The sequence below is a fragment of the Corvus hawaiiensis genome, chromosome 1, assembly GCF_020740725.1.
Source record: "Corvus hawaiiensis isolate bCorHaw1 chromosome 1, bCorHaw1.pri.cur, whole genome shotgun sequence".
NCBI classification, from domain to species: Eukaryota; Metazoa; Chordata; class Aves; order Passeriformes; family Corvidae; genus Corvus; species Corvus hawaiiensis.
In genome coordinates, this window is record NC_063213.1 from 32,326,201 (window position 1) to 32,343,467 (window position 17,267).

Below are 17,267 nucleotides of genomic sequence, written 5' to 3' on the forward strand. Positions count from 1 at the left end.
TATTGTTGGTTTGCATGATTATTTTAAGCTCTATATATTGACAATGCATCCAGTCCATGACATGACAATAACAGCTAGCAAAAATAACCTTGGAACTGCTGAAGTGTTTCACCATTCACAGACAGATGACAGAGCATGCTCCACACTCTCAGACCACCCTCTCCCCTATGTGATTTAGGTGGAAGGAGGAGTGGGAGAGGGATGGAACTGGACAGATTGCTTTCTTCCACAGCAAGTTCTGTCAGCAAATCTAGGCTTTTTAATTAGCCCTCATTCCCTTAAAAATGCACACTGAATATCTTTCCACAGTTTAATATTTCAAGACTGAAAGAATGACCGCAAAAGCTGGCAAGCTCAAGGTAATCCGTATAGTGATGGTGCTGCTCCAAAGGCAAATGAAAAGCTGAAGGTACAGCATTGCCAGAAGTGGACCCTTACAGCATCCTCAGCCATTACAAATACAGTTCTCTCAGAAGCTCACTTCTATGTCAAGAATTATAGTTGAGTCACAGATGGCCTGAAAAGCCAAATCTCTGCTGTAGCTCTCTGTTATGGCCTTGCTCCTGAGCACTAGACCAAGAGGCTTGGAAGACCTTCCTGGACTCTGGGTTAGACACAGGTAGAAGACATTTATCAGAGAGTGGCCTTTATTGTACAAGGAGATGAATCTACCTGCAAGTCTCTGTCATGGTGCATTTTAAAATGCTTCTATTTACCATGGCAAATGGAGTCGATTTCTGTTACTAGTGCAATACAGAAATGTTGAGGTTTTTTAAGAAGAGCTTTCATTTTTTTATTCTTTTTCTTTTAGTTAAATAAATGCAAGTAAGGGTTCCTGAAAAAGGAATGTATCCTCATTTTTTTTCCATCTGAAATTCTTTCTTAACACCATAATGATAGTATGTCAGTGCCTCATGGTCTGTCTGAGGTTATCTTTTTAATATAAATGCATGAACTTGACTTTTCTCCTCATCTTGCAGTTTCAGTAACAGGAACATGGAAAGAATGAAAGATTTTTTTTCAGTTGTCCCCAAAAAAGTCTGAGGAGCAGCCAGAAAATACCCCCAAACTGCCAAACTTTTCCTTTGCTGCTGCATTGTTGGCTTGGGAATCTTGTCTCTCTCTCCAGTGTTCTTTTCTTCTAATCATCTTTCCTTCCTTATATTGTCAGAGGTCAGGACGGATTTTTTGTCAGTGAGTAGCAACCCTTTTGTGCAATAAGATTTCCTAGTGATGTGTTTCATTAGGCCCTAACAGGACAGGAAATGCCCAGTGTAGAATTAGCTGCTTGAAGATGCAGGTCACTGTCTGTGGGTGCCAGATGCATTTTTGGAGGTTTCCAAATAGCTGTCTGAGATTTTCACCTTGTTTTGGAGAGATACAATATATGGAACTGGAAAACAAAATACAGTATTTTGACAGTAGTCTTGTCTTCTGCTGGTCAGTTAATTAAAGCTGAAATGTGCATAAGGTGTATTATTTGTTAGAGCAAGTCCAAAGTGGGGCCAAGAAGATGATCAGAGGGCTGGAGCACCTCTCAGGGAGACATTGGAGCACTTTCCTTAGCTGGAGAGGGACTTTTTACATGGGCATGGAGTGACACGACAAGGGCTAATGGCCTTAAAAGTGAAAGAGTGTTGATTTAGATTAGATATTAGGAAGAAATTCTTTACGGTGAGGGTAGTGAGGCACTGGGACAGACTGCCAGAGAAGCTGTGGATGCCCCATCCCTGGGAGTGTTCAAGGCCAGGGTGGATGGGACTTCAAGCAACCAGCACTCGTAAAAGATATCCCTGCCTATGGCAGGGGGGATGGATCTAGATGATCTTTAACTATTCTGTGATTCCGTGATGTGGGTACACAGGGAGTGTACCTCCTTAGCATATGCATCTGTACAAGTGAATTTGGGGTATGTGCACACATGTGTGTTGTGTGTGTGTGGTGTGTTTGCACAGGGAGAAAGTCAACACGTACACAGCTCTGTCTGCGTGTACTTTCCCAGCATGTACGAAAAGAGAGAGCAAACTCACAATGAAATAAGCAGCGAGAGCAGAGGGAAAAAAGATGAGATTGCAGTTGATTATGAGCCTGGCAGCAGATGTGCTACACAAATCCAGCCCGCTGCATCCAGGCTGTTTCCATGGCGATGGAGCGAGTAATTGTGGAGCTCCGGCGCGCTCCCCCGCGGCCCCCGCCAAGGTGGACCCGGGTGCCGGGTCCCCATCAGCGCTGCCTCTGGGTGAGCGCCGGGCCCTGGGACAAAAGGAGCGGGCGGGGAGGGGGAGCCCCAGAGCCGGAGATCTCTGATCTATTCATCCCCGCCGTGCGATGGCAGGATGCGAGGGAAGCGGCGCTCTCCCTCGGAAATACGGTCTCCCGAGATGCTAAATAAGCGGGCAGGAGTTTCCCTGCCGCGGGAGTGGGCTGCCATTGGCTGCCGCCGCCCGCCCGTGCCAATGGGAGCCCGCCGGGCGCCCGGCACATAAGCGGAGCTACGCGCGGGGCGCGGGCAGCGCAGCGGGCAAAGGTGCGCGGCCGCGGGGCAGCGCCTCTCACATGGCTGCGCCGGGCGCGGGTCTCCGCGGAGAGCCTCGCCACGGACCACCTGCCGCTGCCCGTGCGCACGGGGCCGCCCGCGAAAAGCAGCATTAAGTCATTCGCTCGCTGCCGTGTGGGAGGTGAATTTGTCATCGGGAACGATGGAGCTACGAGATCTCTGTAAGTAGATCCGTGTACTTTATCTTGCTATTTCAGCCTGGGCATGGAGCGATTAATGGTGTCGAGGAATGGCAAAAGCAAATTAGTTACAACTGTAAATGGCGTGAAGGATTCCTCGGTTTTGTTTCGCGTGTGGCGAGATGCGTTCTTCCAAATGGTTTCAGGCATCGGACAAACTAGTTAGCTGTTTGCATTGCCTTGGGCGATTTTTTAGCCTAATTAAGGCTAGTCTGTGGAAGGATGCTGTGTTCTTCGGGGTGTTTCAGATCACCCCTGTGTTTGAAAAGGAAAGCAAACCACATGGAACAGAATATCTCAGCCACAAAAGTCTGGGGTGCCCACATGTAGCCACCAGCGTTTGTGGTGTCGGTATAATAATAACAGGTATGTTATTACAGTGGTTTGTCAAACGCCAGTTCAGACCCTGAGCCAAGAAAACACAAGTTGTTCATCATTCATCACTGTGTTCAGCACAAAAAAGTCACTGCTTTTCCTACCCTTCGTGTTCCTTTTCTCTTTTTTTCAAATTGATTTCTTCTTCTTCAAAGGCTTTTAAAAATGCATTTAATTCAAAAGCTTTCTTATGTTTATGAAACCTGTGGGTATGTGAGAAGTGTGGAGAGTTTCCTTTTTCACCATTGTGGGGCATGTGTTAGAAGTTGATTCCTTTGCCTGTTGGGACTCTGCTTTTGATTCTGTAAAGCAGAAACAGTATATTTAGAAAGGGGAGGGAAGTGTGTGTGCAAATCTGTCCCTCTGTAACCCTCTGGGGCTACTTCAGTTACACCAGCCATGAATTCAGCTCAGCATTGTTCATGTTTTATTATGACAGGGAGCTTTGCTGCATGGAGCTCACAGTTGTCTCTGCTTAACCCTCTCAGAGACTTAGTTATCTTACCTGGTTTGTGGAAATACATAGGAGAAACAGCAGAAATGGGAAGAAAAAGATTTAGAAACACCTTTTTTGTATTTTCACCCTGTGCCTGAGCTAGTCAAGTGTATCACGAATTTTGTAGTAACCAAACTGGGTGCAAACATCTTATGAAGCTGGCTGCGTTTTAGGGATCCATTTTTTGGTGTCTTGTGTTCATTTTAGAACTTAAAGCACAGCTTCATTTCCCAGCATTAGGAACTGCTGAGAAGTCACATTGCTGCCTGGGAATCTCAGGCTGAGGGTGTAAATTTTTTTTGATACGGTTTAAAAGCTGGTGAGCTTTGCTTTTGCCTTGCAAGTTGTGGCAGGAAGGTGTGTACGTGGAGCTTATCCCTCCAGTTAAAGGAATCAGCATTGCCTCAGAGTTGATGCCAAAAAAAGAATTGTCAGTGTTTTCAAGAACTGCTGGATCAATATAAATTTTAAAAAATTACAGAACATAGAATTCTGTGCATCAATACAGGAAGAGTGTCTGTTGATGAAAGCTGTGTAAAGCTCCTCTGTGTAGTTTTGGGTGTTTAACCCAATGTATCACAAACGCAGGAGGGACCCCTTATTAAGCTTGAGTTATTGCTTTTTCTGAAGACACAGATATAAGTCACTCTTCCCTGTGTTTCCCAGGGGTGTTTGGGTCGCCTTTTATTGAAATGATGGCCCCAGGCATCCTATGCCACTGGGCTTAGAAAAAATGCATTTTCCTAAGGTATGCAAAAAAGAGATAACTGTTAGCTCTTATTGCAATACGTATTTTTGTTTGGCAGTGATGAAAGTGCCAAGAATGAATTTTCTTTTTTAATGAAGAAGGTATTTTGCTGCTATGTCACCTTCCCCAGGGTCTTGTATCATTCATTTGTATTTACTTAGCACTGGTGTAGCTGAAAATTCCATTGCATACGGCAGTCTAGGCAAAGAGATGTGCCCACTCCCCATCTTGAAGGTGGATGCTTTGATCTAGGCTGAGATACTCCATAAAAACCTGTGAGAAAGCTTGGACCCTTGCACACCTGGGCATGTGTTGTTCCCAGCTCCAGGCTGGTCATTTTGAACACCTTTGGGATGCATCAAAATGAAGCTTAATTGCACCTTTGAGGGTTTTTAATTCCATCCCTACTGCCTTCTGCTTTATTTTCTGATTGCTGATGGTGAAAGCCTAGGAGAACATTGTCTTTTAAGGTCACTGCAACTCTTAAGATGATATTTTAATTCTTGTTAGCACTCCAGGGATATAGTTCAAACAACACAAACCTCTCAAATTTAGTCACCAGTGTTAGGCAAATACCGTATGTGATAGAGTTCCTCTCTCTCCCATAACCTTGTTTGAAGGGATTTTTTTGTCTATCCCTGTGCATTAGCAGATAAAAGGAGGAGACTGGGGGGGAGGGAGCGAGGGAGACAGCGTATAACTGCTAAGCACTGGATCAGTCTGTCTGAGGGCTTCAAACCACAGTGGTGCCTGAGGTGGAAAAGCTCGTGTTGCAGTCAAAGCCATGCTTGCATTAGATTTTTGACCTGATGGTGCAGAGAACGGTTGCTCGTCGTTAGTGCTTGGGGAGGATCTATGTGGGAGAGGCATTTCAAATTCCCAGGCTATAAGAGTTCCAGCAACAGAGGAGTGAGTAGGCTTCAGTGAGAGCTGTGGCATGCTGGCAGCAGTTGGGAGGATGCAGAAGCTGAAAAAAATGCTATCTTGGGGTAGCTTTAATTGGTTGCATTGGAAAACACTTGGTTTGATGGGCTCATATGTCTTCTAAAATGCTTGGTGCCAGACCAAATTGGCATAGCTCCCTTGACTTACACGAGATGCCACCAGGCATTGATCTGATCTTCAGTCTTATGCTTATATTTTTCTTGGAAGAGAGAGATTTTCACAAAGGCAGAGGGTTAATTTTTTCTTTCTATTTGCCTCAGTGACAGTAATATTGAAAACCTAAGTGGAATAGGCATTCCACAAGTTTTGTTTTGGTTATCCTTTATCTGCTTGTAGAGCCTCATACTCATATGTTAGTCTATACTGGAAGCATAGAGCAGAAATTCTGATCTTTTATAAGTGTCCAGAGATATCAAATTTGAATGTTTCATTATTTCCCTCCTTCAGTTACAAACGCCCTGATGGTCATTCATGTTCTAGATAAAGAGATGCTAGAGCCATCAGTCTTCAGTTTTGCCTCAGATGTGTTTGGTTTTCACCCCATTATTCAAGTGAGTAGGTACAAATTTTTACACACAGGTATAACAAGGTGGCTCGATATGTTCACCTCCAAATGAATTGAAGACAGTTGTAACTCCAGTTGAGACTAACCACACAAATATAAACAGTTCCTTATTTTTGTGTCTGCAAAAAAAAACCCCAAGTTTTTTAGGAAAAGTTTCTCCATGCTAAGACTTGCTTACATGGAACATCATGCCATGGAAAGCTCTCACTCCCTGTTCAGTGCATGCACACTCACGTCTCAAATGGCACATGCACACAACAAAGCAACACCAAGCACAGAATAAAAGTGGAACAGCAGTAAAACAAAGACTTGTGACTTGTGAAAAGCCCATTGATTTGCTTGACACCCATTTTGTTCAACATTGTGCAGTGCTAATCTGAAAATTCCTGTGCATCACGAAAACTTTTCAGAACAATAAGAACTGTCAATTCCAGCAGATTTTATAGACCTGTCATTATTCTTCTTGTCTTGAAGCACTAAGTGGCATATAGAGAGATTTTTGGCAGGAGTTCAGGACTACTCTCATAAAGAGGAATCGTGTGCCACTACCTCATGTATGTTATCATTTGAAGTTAGAGTTCAGCCCAGCACAGGCTCCTGGAAGCATGTCTTTCCCCATCCAAGTGTGCTGCTTTTATGGATCTCACTTATTTTGTCTCTTCAAAAACCCACAACTACGAACCACTGCTTTTTACTGCTTTTTTAGATGCAAAAATGTAAAAGAAAAAAATTGTACATTCTTTCTATATTTTGACTTGATATCTTCCAGAAAACTAGAATACTTTAATGAAATCCCATCCCCTCTCCTACACCTGCTGCTTCTTCAGAAAAGAAAAGTGGGGATAGCAGTACTGATGGCCACAAGCAGAAGTTTTTATTAACTCCCTTTCTCTTGAGGTTGTATTGCTGGTACTTCCTTCTCTTGGAGCATCTGTTAAGAAAAAGCTCACACACCTTATATTCCCCATCCTTAGGAACTACAGCCCCCCTTAGACACATGCTTCTGTGAGGAGAAGCATAATGATGGGAAGGAACATTGACTTTGTGTCAGAGAGGCTCAATTTAAAGTTCTTTTTCCAGAATGAGAGGCCATGTAACTTTCCGGTGTTTTGTCTTCCATACTTACACTTCCCAGTGTAGCATCAGCTGCATACATACCTCACCCAAATTAAATAAAGTTTCAGTACAGTAAGGGTTGTGATATTCATTCTGAATATGAAAATATTCATTCAGTTATGCATCCTTGGTTTTGGTAACTTGCAGAATCCATACATTTTGCAATAAACCTTCAGCATTTTCAAAAGTCTGCCGGGCATGGATCCATTTTTTGTGGACTTCACAAAATTCTACCAGGTTTTGCAACTTAGGAATTCAGTGGTTTCAAAAAGCATGTGAAAATCAGACCTCAGAGGACATGCATGACATCTTCATCTAAACTAGAACTTTGATTAGCTCTATCTTGGGCGTTTTAAACTTCCCTGTAACACACAAAAGCAATCTTGTAATGGGGTGAAAAAGGAGATCTTCTTACTAGTGCTAGCCCACTGCCGAATTAATACATCAAATAATATGCTCTCATCCTGAATCACTGGACTGCTTTTATCAGAGCTTTTGATGTGGCAAAAAAAGTGCTTGTTCCATAGCTACAAACCCAACTTTCTTAGTCTTCCCTTCTCTTTGAAATTCAATTTTTTTAAGACTTGGAACATCATGATACAGAGAGCAGCATTCACAGCTAGGTGTTTCAAGACTCACATTCAGAGGCATATTAGAAGCCACACAAAGGGATTTTCTTTAAGTGAGGTTTTCAAATATATGTAACCTTCTGGCTTGACCTCTGGATCCACTCCCAGTCTGCATTTCAAGAAAAAGCATCTACCCACATATAGTTGTCTCCAATAAGATCAAAGCTGTTATTGTATTCTGACACCCGTGAGAAAGAAATGGATATATAAAAAAAAGTGGGGGAAATTGTGAAAAGATTTGAATGAGTTCACATTTATGAAAGACATGAACCCACGGATCTTGGAAGCGAAGGGAAGACTTTCAGGATAGCTGCAGAACGTTTCTTTATTGGTTAGCTTCACCAAGCTGATTAAACAGACTTGCAAACATAAACAAAAATAGATTTTCTAGATCCCTACAAATATAGCTCTGCAAGTGCTTTGCCACGAAAGTTAATAAGGTTCTAACTTTAGACTGGGGTTTCTGCCTGGTGCCTAACAGAAGCCACTGCAAAGTGTGGTGTTATTTCATTCTACCATTGCAGCCCCTCATCAAGGTGTGGTGTTTTTCCCAGTTTCCACCATTTTTCTGGCAAAGGTATAGATTTATCCCTGCTCTGGCAGATATGTCCTGGAGGACTGAGAGGAAGTGTCTGCAGATTGAGAAATGCAGCTCTGTTTGTGTGCTCGTATTTCTTGCTGTCCTGTGTGAAAGCACCAGGAAGGCTTTGCAGTGCTTGTCCTTCCTCTGTGTGGAGGGATCATCAGCAAAAGGCGCAGCAGAGTCAACGTGTGTGTTTTGCTGTGTTGCTCCCTTGCCTCAGCACAACCAGCCACAGCAGAGCCCCTGGCTTTCAGCCAGCTGGGATGTGCCAGAACGTGCTGGAGCTAAAGCTTTGAGTGCCCTACAAGGGAAGCGTGTCCCAGTTTTTGGCAGCACCACAAGGTTATCACCTCCGCATCAGATAATTGAGCATGGTACCGAGGAGTGTTGTGTATGGAAGAACCTTGTCCTACAAGAAAACTTCCTCACCGTTCTTGTGTTCAACACAAGCAGTTAAAATGTATCTGTGGCCCTAGCCACAGGGAAGGGAAGGACTGTAGATCAACGAGGCTTCCCTCCTGATTTTTGCTATGCCCTCGCAAGGGATCTTCTCCTCTCCCCTTCCCCATACTCACCTTTTGGAGGCTGGAATTAAGCCACTTGGCCAACAGAAGCTTCTCTCATCTTTCAGAAAGGGGAGACTCCCTAATGTGAGACTCTTTGTTGTCTGTTTAAGCCCTCAGGGTCGTGCTTAGGAATAGCTGCGGCTGCAAAGACATACAGAATGTCCGTGAAACCTCTCACTTTTGCACCACCAGTTGCTTTGGTGCATAGAGTAAATAAGAAAAGGCTTGAGTTAGGAACACTTCTGATGCTTTGTAACTGCAGTGAGGAGCTGGGTTATATTTATATGTTAATAGTTGGTCTTGAATTTTTCTGCCTTTAAATGCTACTACAACCCAGTTAAATATTTAATAGAAGAATGGAAAGTCTATTCACAGCAGTTTCACAAGTAAATTCCTTTGTTCTCACTTCCCAACTTACCTTTTAAAATCCCCTATTCAAATTATCACCCTATCTCAAACAGCAACAGTGTTTTGCCATTATGCTTAGAATGTCATAAGTTCCATTTTCAATGGCAAGTGGAATTATGCTCATTTCTGATGGTACTGAATAGGTACAGGTGAGTCTTAAAATAAGTTCTGCTTTTCATGCATGAAATTATGTATCAGTTCACCTCTGCATGCAGGATTTCCATCATTCAAAAGTCATGGGCATCTACTCCAGAATGAACTTTGCACCAATCCCAATAACAATTTTCATTGCTAAAGATTCTAGCCCAGTGAATTTCAAGGCTTTGAATTTGTATTACATATTTAAGGTATAAGCAAAAAACTTTCTGTCTAAGAATGTCTTTGGTGGAGTAAATATCAAGTGCTTCAGGCATACAGTCCTGACCATTATTGTTTATCACTGACCTGGTAAGAAAAACAGTTGCTGGATTGTGTCAGATTTTTTGGGACGTTCTGTCAGGTTTCAACAAAGAATAAAAGAGACACCTTTCTAATTCTGTTAACTGTTATTGGGTACTAGTAATTGAATGAAATTTGGAGGTTTTTCAGTCAGAGAGATGAATGACAGATTTGTAATGTGAAAAGTATAAGAAAGCCCCACAGCTAATTCTATGATTTTAAACTTAAATGCCAGAGCTCAGTTGCTGATCCAGAAGTTTGCCTAAACTATGATTTAAAGGCTTTATTGCACCAAAATCCTAGAGGTTATTGCAGTTTGGAGCAGATAATCACACTGTGTGGTTCTTGGGATTGTGAAGAAATGTGCACATTTCATCATGATCTCCTGCACAGGCAGACACCTGGGCCTGAATCCCAATCCTTTCAGATCATCCCTTTGATCTGGTGTTCTCATCATTACTGCTGACAAACCATTTAACCTAGCAAGGGTATTGTGCATCTCTGATGCCACAGCCCATTTGGAGCATCTACGTGTCACCAGTGCCACAGAGCACCCATAAAAGGTGAACCCAGCAGGTTATGGGGCACTTGTAGGGCAGAGTACAGTGGTCCTGCTTCACGATTCTGGTCACCTCAGCATTATTCATTGCTTGTATGAACATCATGATCAGGGTGCAAACTCAAGAGCTGCTTAAAAGGAGCACCAGTCCAGAAGGCAAAACCTTGACCCTAGAACTCCCATCAGTTTTAGGCTGGTCCCCAGAATTACGGGGTTGAATTCCTCCTGGGCTGAAGTGGTCAAATTGTACCATGAAGTCAGTCAAAGAGCATCTCCTCCTAAAGAAAATGAGAGATGTCAGAGAGCTCTGTGTGAGTCAGTCACAAAAGAAGTAACAATTTTGATTACTGATATACAAAAAAGAATGTTCCATCAGGGATAACAGATTGTTACTTGCTCTGCTCTCGGGATGCAGGGAGAAAGGAAGAGAAAGTGCGTGCTTGTAGCCAAGCTGGCTGCTACAGTCCAGCAGCACAGTCAATCAAATTGTTTCATCCTTCCAAGTCATTCTGTATTACCACTGATTTATCTTGCTGCCATGCAATTGTCCCCTGTTGATAATTCCAGTTTTGTCAAGATATGACAGAGATTTTGCAGAAAACCTGCAAGCTACTCTTACCAGCGGCAAACAGTAGGAGAGCAAAGTAAGATTTCCTCCTTTTCATTGACGCCTATAAATAGTCCATGCTAACCTTAACAGCCCTGAAGACCTAGGGAATCTTTTTTTCTAAAAAAAGAATCCATTATTTTTAAAACTACATTGACTCAGCAGAAGTAGACGTGTGTGCTTTAGATCATGGTAGGTTGACAATCAAGCCCTGCTGTGAATGCTTAGCTCTTCAATTCTGGCTGTAATGTTTTACATTTATTTTAACTCTGCAGGGTACTGGCACAAGTCTTGATGAAATGTCCAGAAAGGATACTGCTTTAGTTACTGTATATATTTAAAAAAAAAGGTCTTATTTACAGTTTTTACAATTTAGTTCTATGTTTCTTCGATTTTTCCCTATGTACATGAGACAGAGAGGAGATAAAGCACATTTAATTTATGTCTAAGAATGGGTTGCTTAATAACAAATTTTGTAGTTCTCTGTTGTGCTAAGCAGAATTAGTCACAGGAGCCATTATGTGGACTTGAGTGGTATTACTCCAATATGCAAGTGCTATCCAAACATGATTTGAGCTACTTTGAAAAGTGTAAGAAGTTTCTTAAGAAAGCTGAGTCCCTTGGTCTTGCAGATGGGAGAGTTTTTTCAATATGACATTAGTATGCATGCATCCAATTAGAAATTAATGGGAAATCCAGATTTATGTAGTAGGAGAAGATAACTAGGATGCTTGCCATTACGGATGCAAGAAGAAAAATGGTTGTCTCTGTGTGTATAGATGTTATAAATAGTCTGGGCTTACATCACCTTTTAGTTTGCTCTGTAGTCCTACAAGACTTTTTACTAATACAACTCACAGGATCTTCACTGGAAATGTAAATTTTTGCAGAAGATGCAGATCTGTGTTTTTCCAGGTAATTTTAATTTTTCATGGGATTCTAGGGACATTTTAAAGGCATCTCCAAAAAAAGTAGTTTTATACATATGCCATACTGACAAATGTTTAAGTGAAACAAGGCTGTAAAACAACATAAAGATATTACCTACTAATCAAGTTATTTCCCTGCTGTTATCAGTCTTGAGAAGGAGTTCTGAAAATACCATAAAGAAGTATGAGTTTGAAAAGAAAGAAAAACTGCAGATTTCCACTATTTTGTGTATTTTTGGGGTTGATAGAAAGGAACGTTAAACTACCTGTGTTTGATGGGAGCATTTGATCACCTGAGATTCTATCTGCCCTGCTCTTAATCCTGTGGTATTTCAGGATCCTTAACCACCAATTTCTAAAGATGATAATCCAGCCCCATGCAGTCAGTTGTGTTCCTCTCATCAAGAGCCACACTGGAGTTACTGGTCTTTCAATAGAAACTGGCTTAACCTAGCAGGTGGTTAGATTTTGTTGAATTTTCTTCTATAAGAGTTAGGCTGGTCTATTAGTTGGTTTCAGTGTAATGCTTAGATGTCATTCTTTTATTAGGGTCTTTTGAGGGTGGCCTTACTTCAGTGATGATGAAAATCACCCCTGCTTAGAAGTCTCACCTCTGGCAAAACCTCAGTTAGCATCATGAAAAAGAACTTTCCTGTACAGGCTGTTCACTTTTGCTCACTGATCTGGCAGTCCACTGTCTCCCCCAGTGCTTTGCTTTGATGTGGCTTGTCTTGCCACATGGTAAATAGGAGAGAACACCTCATGGTAACCACAAAAAATTTCGTACAGATATCAGCATGATCTGATTATACCTCCAGTGCAGATATCCTACCCTAAATGTTCTAGTTTGCTATAAGGGAGAACAAGAATGGGAGCCAGTTCTCAGGCATATTGCTCTGCAACCCCTTCCTCGTCCAGAAGCTGCTAATGAGCCTTCAGAATTAGGTGAATCTCTTTTAAAATACTAAATCATAGCATTTTACATTCCTTTCTAGTTTATTTTAGAAAATCAGTCCTAAGATAAAGGACTTTAGAAGCAAAAATAACAGGATGATGCAATAAAGCCAGTGGTCGTGTTTGCAGCTGAGCAAGTGTCAGGAGTCAGGCTGAAGATGTTTACAGATGCCATCTAGTAGCTTTCCACTGACATGAGGGGGCACTCAGATTTGCTTCAACTTCTAGCTGGAGGGGCATAATAAATTCTCTGTTGGCCAAGTTGATCACTTAGAAGCTACATTCCAAGCATATCATGGGAACAATCTGCAGATGTACATGACACTAGCTTGCAAGTTTCCTATTACATACAGGCCAATTTGATACATCTCTTCTGGAAATCTTTAGTATCCTTCCTTAAAACTAGGAAAGCTAGTAAAGGGACTTATCTCTAAAGCTCTGGAAAAATGAATTAAAGTTGCTCTGAATTTTACCAGAGCAGAATAATAGCCAGAAAGTACTCAGTAAAATCCAAGGGAGGAAAGCAGGGTGCACGTCCTTGCAGCCTCTGACGGCAAAGAAGAGTGAACAGTGGGGAAAGGCAGAACAGTATGCCAAGATTTGTTCAAGCTGGCAGTGTGTGTTGTGAAGGGAGGAGAGAACATTCATATCAGAGTGCCATATCAGAGTGGAAACACTAAGACCAACCTTGAGCAAGAAAATATTATTTGTATTTGGCAGGCATCGTGTCTCTGAGAAGTAGGAAAGGAGAAAGTCCTGTCTCATGATGTGGTTGATGACTACATCAAACTGACACAATCTGCTTCAGTCCTTCCATCCACCACAGATTTGTTGTACCACCTTGAACCAAGCAGGGTAACTTCCTTCCTGGTTCCTGGCTTTCTGCCTCTGTCACCCGTGACCAGTAGCACTGTCCTGACTTAACGGGATATTGCAGATATAAAAGTGTACTGAAGATTCAATTCTGTGGTTCAGAGCAAGCAAAAACAGGCTTGAGCCCGTAGGGTTAAGTTTTCCCTGCAAAAGAGCTGCAATAAAGTTTACAGACGTAAACACATTTTATTAGCCAAGGATGCTTTTGTAGTTAAAATACCACAATTCTAGTTTCTTAAAGGAGATGTGAAATTTCCTGTAACACAAGAGGTTTTGTAGAGAAGCAGGAGTAACCAATGCTATGTGCTAACCCTGAAATTGTGTCTTGTGTTCTGTCAACTTATTTCTGGCTCACTGCGTCCAAATGAGGGCTATCTTTCTTCAGAACTCAATTTTACCACTGTTTGAGCCAAATTTGGGTTAGATAGAGCTAAAATTCGGGTAAGCATACTATATGAAGTGAAAATAAATGATAGTCCGTAGCTGGACGCTGTCAAGGTTTAATCTAGACCAGTGATGCCAGTTGTTTGTTGAGCAATGTTGGGTCACATAAAAGTTCCAGGTCGTTACATGGTTGGGGTGTCCCCCACCACGACCAAGGCCAGTGTCTCCTCCTTCTGTGCATACCCCCTTTCTCAGTGCAAGATGCAGGCTTGCTGTGTGATGGGAAGATGTGCCAGTTGGCTTACTGGGGAGGAAGGAATGAGGGAACCCTCAAGAATAAGGAGAGAGGGGGAAGAAGAGAGAATAGGCCATGTTGTTTTGGAGACCATAGGTAGGTCACCTTCAATTAGGTATCTATTACAGAGGTATTTTCCACCTTGTTTCTGCAAGTGCTGGGACTGGAAAAAGTATTTGAGTAACTTCTGTATCATTTACATTTTCCAATGCTTCCATTTACATTGGGATGCTTTTGTTCATCTAAACAAATAAAAGACAATGTGGCATCTTCACCATGCTGACCAAAAACCAATCGTCTTAAAGGAAGAAAAGATTGAAAATATAAATAGCTACCAAAAATACGTCCCTGATCTTAAAAAATGCTGAGCCCTAGGATGTTTCTGCTGTTAATGCTTTGTCTCTCCACCCCTTTTTTTTTCTTTTTCTAGCCTGGTAGTGGAAGCCCATACAATTATGAGCTACTGCACAATTTTACACCTAAGGTACACAGTCACATTTAGAATCTGACAGTGTTCTCCTTCTGGGATAGGAACACTGCTTGCGGCCCACAATTGAAACAATTAGCTTCATTTAAAAAAAAATAATTGTTCTCTGGCTTACAGATACATTTTAAGAATTAGTTAAAAGGAAACAAAAGAAAAAATTTCAAGTAGACAGGTGAACAAGCCTCAGTACTTCACCAGATCTTAGGGTTTTGAGAACATAAATGATTTAAATTAAAAGCCATTTGAGAATATATAATAGAAGAAAGGGGTCTGACAACAGCAGATGGAGCAGAATAGAAATGGTGATGTTACTCTATGTACCTGCTTGCACGAAAAACAGCAGCTGTAAGGAGGAATTTGAACTAAACTCTATCAACATGTATTCTTATAGCTCTTTTTAATGGGTTATTCTGTTCCTCTCCCAGTTTCTCTTGACCCTTTTCTGAGGGTTAAATTAATCCCTTGTGCAGCTCAGCTGAGGATAATGAAGTTGTCCTAGGGTACGAATGTAGCCTTTGGGTTTGACCTACAGAAGGCTGAGCCTCTATTCCTCACTATGTTTTCAGGCAGTTTTATTTATGTTGCATTAATTAAAAACACCTTCAATATTCCCCAGGCTTATGTGCTCTCCTGTGCAGAATAAAGGAGATTCCAGCATCTGCCCTCTCTCAGCCCATCCATGCCAATGCAGAGACAGTAGAAAATTCTGCTAATGAGGGGATCTTAATGACCCTGATCATGTTTGTGAGCAAAAAGGCTCATGTTCTGATAGAACTGGCGTGAGCATGGTTTATGATGTGAGGAACAGTTTGGATTCCTTTTTGGAGCCATAGGCACAGCTCGCATTTGGCCAGTAAGGCAGAGCCTTTTTTGCTGTCGGTGAATGCGAGGCATTAAACCATGTGGTCATCTGGAATTTGATACAGGGTAGGCAGACCAAAATGTCTATCCACTTCCTATGTATTATGTTTTTAAAAGGTCTCAAAACAGATGCTTTTAACATTTTAAATACATCAGTGTCCATGAACAGTACCAGTTTGGGGTCCGAAACCTGGCTTTTTATCCAGTGTGAGAGACAAACTGAAATCTGGTCCAAAGTCACCCCATTATTCTGAGAGTTTTGACTGCAGTAAATTCTCTCTCTTTCTCTCTCTCTTTCTCTCTCTCTTTCTCTCTCTCTTTCTCTCTCTCTTTCTCTCTCTCTTTCTCTCTCTCTTTCTCTCTCTCTTTTACACTTTTCTAGCTTTCTTCTATTGTTTTCTCACATCCTTCTTTGTATATGTCAATGTGCAAATAAAACATAGTGGCCAAATAGAGGCTGGTACTTTGCTCTGAGGCATCAAAATAGACTTGAGAGAGAAAGAGAAGTTGCCATCATGAGATCACAGCAAGAAAGCATCTAGTTTCTATGCCACAGTGCCATGAAAGCTGGAGCCAGCCAAATCCACCTCCCCCATCCCCTTTTTCTTCTTTAGCCCTCTATATTGTCCGTAAATTGCTGCTTAATCTGGATTTAAAATAGCCCATGTATATTAGCCCATGTTTATTCCTTCGCAAATCAGGAGACTTCCACATCTGTCTTAGCATAAGCATTTCATTTCAGTGTTCAGTAGAGCAGAGATGGGGTTTTTTTGTCATGGATAACAGTGGATGGCTTCTGACAGCTTGGAAATCTCTGGACGTATGGAGAGCACCACTGCACTGAAATTTGAGAAATGTTAAGTTTTCCTTATGCTCAAAACCAACCTGTGAACACCAAGAGGGAATTTACAGACGGTGTTTAACAGATGCCGCTGATGTTTCTGATGGCCAGGCTGTGTTGTGTGCTACATGTAAATGTCTGATTACTTGGCTGACATCTGTCAAGATGGTATTTTCAGACAAAAGGAAGCGTGGTGGCTAAGACTTCTTTCAAAGTCTGTAGTTGTGTTGGATTTGTTTTGCACTGATTCTGGAGAATGCTGATTAGTATAAATCATCTTGCATTGCAACACTTGACCAAGGCCTATAATCATGTCACTGCTTCATCTGTGTCTGATTGAGACAGAGTACTTACGGTGAGAAGTCCCCTCTTTGCCAGCTGGGAGTTTGAAACCAGCTGCATTCTGAAATTTGAAGGAAAGAATCCATGAATTGCTTTGTAAAATGGTCTCTTTCTCATAATCCTAATCACACTAGTATGCTGAGGGCTGAAATCAGCTCTTTTGCTTTTTTTCTTTTAAATCATACTCACGAGGGAAAGACTAATGAACGCTGAACTGAAAAGGATCACTTGGGTCATCCTGGTCCTGTTCCTGGAATTCAGTAATAGACATTAGAGCAGACGACACCATTAAACTTCTGTTCCATCTGTCTTGCTGCATGCTTCAGGACACAACATTTCCCAGTGCCCTCTAAGCCTTGTAGATCCTTTTGGAGAACTAAGTGCCTGTATAATGTGCCATAGTATAAATCAAGGTGATTGCTTATGTCAGGATTTCATTTCTTAAACAAATAGTATCTGAAAGTTGCATTTCTTTGATTAAGGTGTTAGGTAATTCAGAGGAAAGCAAAAGTACCCAACATTTTCAGTTG

General features: G+C 41.8%; 1 protein-coding gene across 5 annotated transcripts in view; it reads left to right on the top strand.

Moving 5' to 3' along the window:
• ELMO1 (engulfment and cell motility 1) overlaps positions 1-17,267 on the top strand; it is a 311,991-nt gene that overhangs the window by 228,138 nt on the left and 66,586 nt on the right. The window contains exon 1 of one of the 5 annotated variants that reach the window (XM_048298948.1): positions 2,245-2,718. The exons of the other annotated variants lie outside the window; for them this stretch is intronic. The gene's annotated coding sequence lies outside the window, so the exon portion shown is untranslated. Of the gene's footprint in view, positions 1-2,244; positions 2,719-17,267 lie in introns of those variants that run through there. 5 annotated transcript variants of the gene reach the window in all.